Raw genomic sequence first — 11,474 nt, forward strand, 5'->3', positions numbered from 1 at the left:
CTTGCTGGCCTCCAATAAAACTATTCTCAATCCTGGGGTCCTAATGGCTTTCTGCAATTAATAGTCTCTGGCTGTTTCTCTAACCTCTTGTGTGGTCCCTTGGTATTGCCCATTCTTCTGTAAATCATCCCTTCCTTAATCTGTCTTCAGTTGAATCCTTCGAGTGTGCCATTTGTTTTCTGTTGAAACTCTAATAGATACATTGTTTACGAGCTCATACTAATTCCATTCAATTACCAAGGCACTGTTTTGTGGGGGATTTAATTTGTTCCATAAAAAGGGCACAAATGACCACTGTAGTCAAAATTCCATTTTAGTGTCATATACTGAAAGTCTATATTGCATATTCTATACCAAGAGAGACCCTTTCTTTTCATTAGCTTGACTACAGAAATGGTTATTCATAACTCTAGTGTTCATCCATAGCTATAGTTATACCATAAAGTGACTTGAACCACCCTATTCTATCATTTTTTTTTCTATTCCTGTTGGAGACCATTTCTATTCATGCATCCAAGGATATAACATCAGGCTAGGCGCCATGGCTCACAACCGTAATCCCAACACTTTGGGAGGCCAAGGTGGGTGAATCACTTGAGGCCAGGAGTTTGAGACCAGCCTGACCAACATGGCAAAACCCCATCTCTACTAAAAATACAAAAATTAGCCAGGCGTAATGGTGCATGTCTGTAATCCCGGCTACTCAGGAAGCTGAGGCATGAGATGCTTGAACCTGGGAGGCAGGGGTTGCAGTGAGCTGAGATCCTGCCACTGCATTCCAGACTGGGCAATGGACTGAGACTCCATCTCAAAAAAAAAAAAAGAAAAAAAGAAAGAAAGAAAGAAAAAGAAAAAAAGAGAAATAAATGGTGGGTAGCTGTAAAACAGCAGTACAGGCAGTAGGAAGGAGAGATAGTGCGTATGTTAATGAGAGGTTGAGATTTCTTGATACTGTACAAAGGGCGTGACTGATTGAGCTATACAGGGGTGGCAAGGGTGAATTTTAGATAACCAAGGGAGGTCACAGGAGATGAGAAAACAGAAAAATTGGTTTACCATATGCATTTAGAAAAGCAGATAAGAAATCTGGAGTTTTGATCCCACTACACAGCAGTTGCTGAGTTTGCAGATGAGAGCTGGTGAATAAGAACTGTATCTTACTAATGTTCTTATCTCCAGCATCATTATGAAACTTCCACATATCAAGCAGCAAAAAATAATGACTAAGTTAAATAGTGAATCTTCATACTGTTTTCTGCATGAAATATTGTAGAGATGCTGGACTCAGTGACTCAGGCCTGTAATCCTAGCAGTTTGGGAGGCCAAGGGGGGCATATCACCTGAGGTCAGGAGTTCAAGATTAGCCTGACCAACATAGTGAAACCCTGTCTCTACTAAAAATATGAAAATTAGCTGGGTGTGGTGGCATGCACCTGTAATCCCAGCTATTTGGGAGGTTGAGACAGGGGCATCACTTGAACCCGGGAGGTGGAGGTTGCAGTGAGCCGAGGCTACGCCATTGCATTCCAGCCTGGGCAACAGATGCTAAACTCCATCTCAACAAAGATTACTGTAGAGATGTTTTACTGTAAAATGTTTATTAATTGTACAGCTCTATAAATGCTATGATAAAAATACAATCTATAATAGTGATATATTATAATATGCCATAATAATACAGTACTTACTGAATGCTTACTATATGCCAGGCAATATACTAAAGCCTTTACATAAGTTATATCATTTGATTTTCACACTAATCCTATAAAACAGATATTATTATTTTCATGCTTATAGAGAGAGAAAGAAACTAAGACATGGAGCTGTTAAGTCACACAGCTAGTCATTGGCAAAATCAGTATTTATACCTAAGCATCCTGGCTCTGGAGTGTTTCCAAAGAAAATAAGTAAACTGTATACCTATAGCAGCTTAAATGTATACCACATCAGCCTCACAAGAGGATGCTCAACAGTGTTTGGCTAAGGCCAATGATTTTGAATCTCTTCAGTACCCATTAGTCAGGACAATTCAGTGTGCTATGCAGTGTTGAAAATAAGTCCTACTGAAAAAAGCCTAGTTATGCATTTTCCTTTACACTTTCTTAGCTTTTTTTTTTTTTTTTTTTTTTTTTTTTTTTTTTTGAGACAGAGTCTCGCTCTGTCGCCGAGGCTGGAGTGCAATGGCACGATCTCGGCTCACTGCATGCTCCGCCTCCCAGGTTCACGCCATTCTCCTGCCTCAGCCTCCTAAGTAGCTGGGACTACAGGCGCTCGCCACTGCGCCCGACTAATTTTTTTGTATTTTTAGTAGAGACGGGGTTTCACCTTGTTAGCCAGGATGGTCTCGATCTCCTAACATTGTGATCCGCCTGCCTCGGCCTCCAAAAGTGCTGGAATTACAGGCGTGAGCCACTGCGCCCGGCTCTTAGCCTTCTTACAAGTGAATTACATGGTGCACTGTACACATCACAAAACAAGCACTCAATAAGTATTTAGTGAATTTAACCAAACTAGTAACTTTTCAGTAGCTTTGTAAGAAAAAGTACCAGGAGTCATGAAAACAAAGCAAGCAAACAGTGATAGTAAAATACATAGTAAATATCAACATAAATTGTTATTACCTCCTGGATACAAATTTTTGCTAGCTTTGGGATAATAGTTCAATGAATATTTTCAAGAATAGTGTTCAAAATGGTCACTAATAGTCTTCGAGTGCAGTAGAAAGCACATTTACCTGGATATTTTTCCTTGAAAGCCTTAGATTGGTCTTCAGACAAACCAAAGTATTTTCTTATTATTTTTTCTTTTTTTCTAGTCCTTGACTCAAGAAAACCACAGTATTTTAAGGGAAGGAAAAGCGCTATATTCACTCTTTTCATGTATAGGAAAACCTTGGTCTCAAAATTAAAAATGAAAGCTCCAGAAGACACTTTATGATGGCCATTGTATGAAAGTGATTGAAAGACTATTTTTTCATGTTCTATTTTCTCAAGGTAATCACAGCCCAAATTGGCAAGGACTAGAATACCTCCTGTACCTCACTGGACAGAGTAAATTAGATTTTAACATTTCACAATCTCAAAGACTCTTTAATTAGAATTCAAAAAGCCATTCGTTTCAGAGTTAGAGTTTCCTACTCGCCCAGATCAGATGTCCCATCCCAGGGTGACACAGCAAGAGAAGATCTGAGTTGGCCTAACCACCTTGTGTGTGCTTTGCCACTTCCTTACATCCCTTCAGCACGTGAAGAATCTCTCTCCCACCTCCAGAAGAGCTGTTTCCACAACCATCTAAGTTTGGCATCCATTTAACTAATATTTATTGAGTATCTACCATACATCGGGGCTGCTTCTGGTGTCGGGCACACAGCCATGAATAAGACAGACAACACCTATGCCCACACAGAGCTTATATGCAGTTGAGGAAGACAGACTACACACACACTAAAGATACATAACTTGGGGCCAGGCATGGTGGCTCACGCCTGCAATCCCAGCACTTTGGGAGGCCAAGATGGGAGCTTGAACTCAGGAGTTGGAGACCAGCCTAGGTAACATAAAGAGACCCCATCTTTATGTTTAAAAAAATAAAATAAAAAAAGGAAGACATATAGCTTGGATAATTACTGAATACTGATTCACCCTGTGAAAAAATTCCACAGGATAGATGGTCCTCAGGTGTGTCACCATTCACCTGGGCCCATTCTGTCAACCCTATTTCAAGTACAATTTAAAGAAGGAAAAGAGTTTTCAAATAAATGTAAAATCCAAATGAATCATGAAGTTTTATTTCTGTCATTTGTAAAGAATAAACTTATTTCAAAATTTTAAAAAAGAAATAATTCCACAGGATAACGGTTTAGAGCAGCAGTCCCCAATCTTTTTGGCACCAGGGACCAGTTTCGTGGAAGACATTTTTTCTTACACTGAGGGGGTCAGGGGATGGTTTTAGGATGATTCAAGCATATTACATTTATTGTGCACTTTACTTCTATTTTTATATTGTAATAGATAATAAAATAATTTTACAACTCACCATAGTGTAGAATCAGTGGGAGCCCTGAGCTTGTTTTCCTGCAACTGGACAGCTCCATGGGGTTGGGGGCCAGTGATGGGAGACAGTGACAGATCATCAGGTGTTAGAATCTCATAAGGAGCACGTCACCTAGATCCCTCGCATGTGCAGTTCACAATTGGGTTTGCGCTCCTATGAGAATCTAATGCCGCTGCTGATCTGACAGCAGGCAGAGCTCAGGCAGTAATGCCAGAAATGAGGAGCAGCTGTAAATACAGATGAAACTTCGCTCCAGCATCGCCGCCCTTCGCTCACCTTCTGCTGAGTGGTCTGGTTTCTAACAGACCCCTGGCCTGGGAGTTGGGAACCCCTGGTTTCCAGTGGGAAAGAAAAAAATCACCTGTTAGTTGGCAGCTGGCCTGGCACACACAGCTAGATCACAGTATTCTCCCATCAAACATAAACAGTTTCATGGCACAACAATATCAGATAAGCTCACTCTGTGGTCGTGATGAAGCAAAACAGACAAAACAAAAAAGACCACTCTGAGGCCGGGCGCGGTGGCTCAAGCCTGTAATCCCAGTACTTTGGGAGGCCGAGACGGGCGGATCATGAGATCAGGAGATCGAGACCATCCTGGCTAACACGGTGAAACCCCGTCTCTACTAAAAAATACAAAATCTAGCCGGGCGAGGTGGCGGGCGCCTGTAATCCCAGCTACTCCGGAGACTGAGGCAGGAGAATGGCGGGAACCCGGGAGGCGGAGCTTGCAGTGAGCTGAGATCTGGCCACTGCACTCCAGCCCCGGCGACAGAGCGAGACTGTCTCAAAAAAAAAAAAAAAAAAAAGACCACTCTGTAATCGTGTCTGAGCAGGAACAAAACAAGAACACTCTGCAAAAGACTAAAATGACCAATCAGCCATCTCTCCCAGGTGAATGAGGGCTACCTCTTTGCCAATAGCAGCTTTAGTCTCACTCCATTCCTCCTGCCTCCCAGGTAAGAGTCATTAAGATACCCAATCATTGACTTACCCTCCCTTCCTAACAGCCCTCAATCCAGAGCAAACCCCCTTCCTTGAACACAAGCCCAAACTCTCTAACAAGTCCCTTGAAATACTTCCATTTTTTTTTTTTTTTTTAATTTTTTTTTAGACAGAGTCTCGCTCTGTCACCCAGGCTGGAGTGTAGTGGTTCACTGCAACCTCTGCCTCCCGGATTCAAGCAATTCTTTGCTTCAGCCTCCTGAGTAGGTGGGATTACAGGTGCCCGGCACCACGCCCGGCTAATTTTTGTATTTTTAGTAGAGACAGGTTTTCACCATTTTGGCCAGGCTGGTCGTGAAATCCTGACCTCATGATCCACCCACCTCGGCCTCCCAAAGTGCTAATATTACAGGTGTGAGCCACCGCGCCCGGCCCCTTGTAAGACCTTCTTACCAAGACATCCCATGTTTTGCCAAGGTGTGTGGTCTCACTTGCTGCCACAAGCACCGGTAAGCCCAACTTTGTTGGATTATAGTGTATATCTGGTGGTCTTTGATTAGGAGGCATTGTTGGGGCTCAGAAGCTGACACCCCAAAATATGGCACTTTGATGAGCAAGCCTAAAGTAGCAGTCTCAAGCTCTCTCTGACCACCCACCCAACCCTGCCTCCTGTCTCTATGCAGTTGTTCACTTTCAAGTTCTCTAATTTGACTAAAATCTGGATCTGCCAAAGAAGAAAACCTCTGGACCCTTCCCTGAGTTTTCATTAATTTAATTCATATAACAGGAAGAAAGACTGCAGTCTGTCAGTGCACCAGGACAGGTGTTGTTGTTGTTGTTGTTGTTGCTGTCGTTGTTGTTTTGAGATGGAGTCTTGCTCTGTCGCCCAGGGTAGAGTGCAGTGGCACGATCTTGGCTCATCGCAACCTCTGCCTCCTGGGTTCAAGGGATTCTCCTGCCTCAGCCTCCTGAGTAGCTGGGATTACAGGTGCGTGCCACCATGCCTGTCGAATTTTTGTATTTTTAGTAGAAACAGGATTTCACCATGTTGGCCAGGCTGACCTCGAACTCTTGACCTCATGATTCGCCCCCCCCTTACCCTCCCAAAGTGCTGGGATTACAGGCCTGGGCCATGGCGCCCGCCCAGCCATCTGGACAGATTTTTGTCATAAACTATTGTTTGCTCTGCAGGCCCAACAGATTTTGTCCCAAGGCATTTTATGATCTCCAAGTCCTTTCACTTATCCCTACAAATCATTTACTAGCCTTCAAATTGCCACATTTCTCCATCTCCCCATCCTCTATGAAGAAAGGTATACAAACCTCTGACTCCATTTGGTGACTATTCTCATGTGATTCTCCTACTATGCATGTCCAAAAAGATTTTTTTTAAATGGCTTTGCCCCTATTCATCTGCCTTGTGCCAGTTGATTTTTCAGCTTTCAGAGGGTGAAGGGGTAGCTTTCCCTTTGCTCTGACAGCATCAACAAGGGGGAGAGGGGAAGAAGCCTTTAATTAGGGTGGTCAGGAAAGTCTTTGATAAGGAGGTAATATTGTGTTAAAAAGTGAAAAGTAAAGAGATGGCCATTTGGGTCAGGTGCAGTGGCTCACATCTGTAATCCTAGCACTTTGGGAGGCCAAGATGGGTGGATCACTTGAGGCCAGGAGTTAGAGACCAGCCTGGCCAACATGGTGAAACCCTGTCTCTACTAAAAATACAAAACTTAGCCAGGCATGGTGGCACACGCCTGTAGTCCCAGCTACTTGGGAGGCTGAGGCAGGAGAATCTTTTGAACCTGGGAGGTAGAGGTTGAAGTGAGCCGAGATTGTGCCACTGTACTTCCAGCCTGGGCAACAGAGTGAGACTCTGTCTCAAAATAAAATAAAATTAAAATTAAATTAAATTAAAAGCCTGGGAGCAGTGGCTTACACTTGTAATCCTAGGACTTTGGGAGGCCGAGGTAGGCGGATCATCTGAGGTCAGGAGTTTGAGACCAGCCTGGCTATCACGGTGAAACCCTATCTCTATTAAAAATACAAAAATTAGCCAGGCGTGGTGGCGAGCACCTGTAATCCCAGCTACTTGAGAGGCTGAGGCACAAGAATCACTTGAGCTCAGGAGGCAGAGGTTGCAGTGAACCGAGATCAGGTTACTGCACTCCAGCCTGTGTGACAGACTGAGACTGACACACACACACACACACACACACACACAGAAGAGACAGCCATTTGAAGATTTAATTGAAGAACATTCCACTCAGAGGGAAAAGGGAAAAGTAAATAACTTGTATTTCTTAACTAACAATTTTGACTTCATACACATCTCCTCTGAACATTGATTTTGAGGTTATGGGGAAGCTAATCATATGGCTATTTTCTACTTTTAGACAAAAAAAGTTTCTGGAGGAAAAACAATTTGAGATGCCATGTAAAGAGGTAAGGAAGTCAAGTGTGGCAGTTAAGGGTGCGTGGTGCTGAGGAAGGCTTATCTCTGGGTTTACTTACTCCTACTCCCACCCAGGAACCTGTTCTCCATTGGCTATAACCCAATCCTTGCTAAAGTTTTAATGAATAATTAACAACAGAACTGGTAACTATCCCTTCTAGAAGTTTATTCATTAAGAAGATGCTTCTTGAAAATGAAAAAATAAAAAGATCAGAGTTAATTCTTTTTTTGAGACAGAGTCTCACTCTGTTGCCCAGGCTGGAGTGCAGTAGAGCAATCTTGGCTCACTGCAACCTCCGCTCCTGGGCTCAATTGATCCTTCTGCCTCAGCCCCCCAAGTAGCTGGGACTACAGGCATGAGCCACCATGCCCGGCTAATTTTTGTATTTTTTGTAGAGATGAAGTTTCACTATGGTGCCCAGGCTGGTCTTGAACTCCTGAACTCAAGTGATCCACCTGCATCGGCCTCCCAAAGCGCTAGGATTACAGGAGGATGATTAATGTGGAACACTCGTTTGAACATGCTGTTACTGGGGAAACAAACCTGCCCTAGCGGTCAATGAAGTACTTGCAAACCTTCTTGGGGGATGGGAGTACCTGTTTCTGAAAAGGGGGTGCTGACTGGAGGTGGTGTAACAGGGTCCCTACCACACAGCACAGTTCCTCTGTAGGCGAACTCTAACATAACACCTGAGATGCCACTCTTCCATTCCCTTCAAATCTCCTGAAGTCGGGAAATGCCTCTGGCTCCATTATTTTATTGATTTATTTATTTGAGACAGAGTCTCGCACTGTCACCTAGACTGGAGTACACTGGTGGGATCTCAGCTCACTGCAACCTCTGCCTCCTGGATTCTCCTGCCTCAGCCTCCCGAGTAACTGGGATTACAGGCACATGCCACCATGCCTGGCTAATTTTTGTATTTTTAGTAGAGATGGGATTTCACCATGTTGGCCAGGTTGGTCTTGAACTCCCAACCTCAAGTGATCCACCCGCCTTGGCCTCCCAAAGTGCTGGGATTACAGGTGTGAGCCACCATGCTCGGCCAGGCTCCATTATTTTTCCTAACTATGTTTATACAATTATCAGCTAATCTTCCCAGGATGCAGTGTTACTTATGGTGAAATTACAATATTAAAGGATTTTCTCTCTCCCCTAATTGCTTGCTTGATATTGACTCTGTTTCCTTGAGTATTTCTTTGACAGAGCTTCTCCATAAAACTTACAGTTTAATATCCAGCATTTTAATCTTCAGCCATAGTGGGTCAAATTATTGACTAAGCAAGTGAACGGCACAAAAAGAAGCAAGAGCCTCAGCATTCACTGCCCTTGTAGTCAGCTACATTTTGACTTTCATTGTCTGGGAGCTAAGGTAAACACACAGAGAACTGGAGGAAAAGATCATTGTGTACTAAGATAGTTTGTGTTTTATTTCTAAAATATTTTGAGGACATATTTCCCTAAGACAAATATTTCAGAACCAGATAATATTGTAAGTTAATATTGTTAAAAGATAAACACATTAAAATTTTCACGAGTTTGAGCATGAAGCTATTCATGAATCACGCAGCATCAGAGCACAAACAGTTCAACGATCCACTAAACTGGTGGGAGGGGGAAATTTTTCTAAGGTGTTTGCAGAAGCAAGATAAAGAAAATATTTGATGGCTTAAACTAGAAAGTCCCTAGTTAGATGTTAGTTGGTGGTTCTGATTGGTTAAGCTTAAGTTTACATTGAGTTCTATTTCTGTTTGCTTACCCAGAAACACAAGGCAATGGAACTGTCTCAGCCTCATGGCCTCCCAATTAATTATTTTAACAAAACTATATGGACAGAATGTATCTGTGTTACAGTGTATCCTAGAGCAGTTTTTTCTAGTCTTCTTGGAGAGGAAGATAACAAAATGAAGTTAAATATGCAAGAAATGTGTTAGGGGAAATGCCTGTAGAAAATTGGGAAGGAACTTAAAGAGGCTCAGAGAACCATCACAGTGATGCTAATCTGATCCTGAGTGAATGGGGAGAAAGAAATAGAGGACAGACAGGTACACTCGCTGTTCAGCAATATTCTATCTTCTGCAAAAAAAAAAAAAAAAAGAAATAGAGGAAAGGGCCGTCCCTATGGCTCACGTCTGTAATCCCAGTACTTTGGGAGGCAGAGGCAGGAGGATTGCTTGAGCCCAGGAGTTTGAGACCAGCCTGGGCAACACAGTGAGACCTCGACTCTAAAACAAATTTAAAAATTAGCCTGGTGTGGCAGCATGTGCCTGTGGTCCCAGCTACTTGGGGGTGCTGAGGTGGGAGAATTGATTGAGCCCTGGAAATCGAGGCTTCAGTGAGCTATGATTCCCACCACTGCACTCCAGCCCAGGTGACAGAGTGAGATCCTGTCTCTAAGAAATAAAAAATAAAAAGAAGAAGAAGTAGAGGAAGGTTGTGTGGCATTTTTCTAAGGAAAGTTCAGCAAGGCATGGAGCCCAAGCACCCCATCAGAGGAATCCTGTCTCCCAAAAGTAGGCCTACTGAGTAACTGTGCCATACTCTTGCCTGAGAGCTGCCCATGAAAAAGGTGGTTTCAGTGCAAGCATAGCAATAGATCTCTGAGCCCAGTAGCTGGAGCCCTCAGTCAATTACTCTTCCCGCTAAGATTGAAGAGGTGCTTTTACTCCGTCATCACACAAGAGTCTCAAAATTTAATGTGCATACAAATCACCTGGGAATCTCATTAAAATGCAGATTCAGTAGGTCTGAAGTGGGGCCTAAGTTTCTGTATTTCTAACAAGCCCTCAGATAATATGCTGTTGGTCCACAGACCTCACTTTAAGTAGCAAGGGCCTAGAGAATACTTGAAAGCGTCTTATTCAGGCTATCTAAATGGGTTATTGAGAACTCTTCACAGGTTTAATGCCTCACCCCTGATGTGCCAGGCAATTCTGTGGAAAACAAATATACACAATTCTAGGTTCGATTTTTGCCATTCAAATAACTCATTGCTCCTTGTATAAAATCACAGCTGTCAAGCCCTTCTTGTCAAACTACTTGTACAATCCCTTTATGACTATCTCTGTATCACCTGCATATGTGCATTCCTTTTTGGTGCCAAGAGAGGGCTCTGACCCTCTATGATGTCAACCATATCCTTTCCCCCCTCCAATTATTTGGTACGGACAGTATGTTTCTTAATCTTAAGCAAAACGTTTCAAGCCCTTCCTATCAATATTGGGCTCCAAAATCCACCCTACATAGAAAGTTTGGTGCAGCCAGTTATCATAAATGTATCTTCTAGGCGTGAGTTCTCAGGGATTTGGGAATGTGCATCTCCCCCTGATTGCCTGAAGATTTGTGCAGTTATCATCCTGACCCCTTTGCATATCTTGCCTCAATTCCCTATATTGTGCCTACTGCATAAAACAGCAGTTTCATACTTTCCAGAAGCCATGGATTTCTTTCTTCAAAGAATGCTTAAGTAGATTAAGCTGGTATGGCTGAAACAACCAGAGATGAAATTACAGAGATGACCAGGAACATATCTTGTGAGTTAAGGCGTTCAAGTGTTATCATGAAAGCAAGGGGGAGGCCGGGCGCGGTGCCTCAAGCCTGTAATCCCAGCACTTTGGGAGGCCGAGACGGGCGGATCACGAGGTCAGGAGATCGAGACCATCCTGGCTAACCCGGTGAAACCCCGTCTCTACTAAAAATACAAAAAACTAGCCGGGCGAGGTGGTGGGCGTCTGTAGTCCCAGCTACACCGGAGGCTGAGGCAGGAGAATGGCGTGAACCCGGGAGGCGGAGCTTGCAGTGAGTTGAGATTGGCCACTGCACTCCAGCCCGGGCGACAGAGCAAGACTCCGTCTCAAAAAAAAAAAAAAAAAAAAAAAAAAAAAAAGAAGGGGGGGGCAAAAAAAGGTTTTCAGGGGGGGAGACAAGATTAGACTTACACAGTTTTATTTTTTTGGCAGAGGTGAGAGAGGAGGATAACTTGACGAAGGTCCAGATGCAATCAGTAAGATTAGGAAGGAGCAGGCCGGG

This window comes from Rhinopithecus bieti, unplaced genomic scaffold (assembly GCF_001698545.2).
Source record: "Rhinopithecus bieti isolate Rb0 unplaced genomic scaffold, ASM169854v2 scaffold_13577, whole genome shotgun sequence".
Classification (NCBI taxonomy): Eukaryota; Metazoa; Chordata; class Mammalia; order Primates; family Cercopithecidae; genus Rhinopithecus; species Rhinopithecus bieti.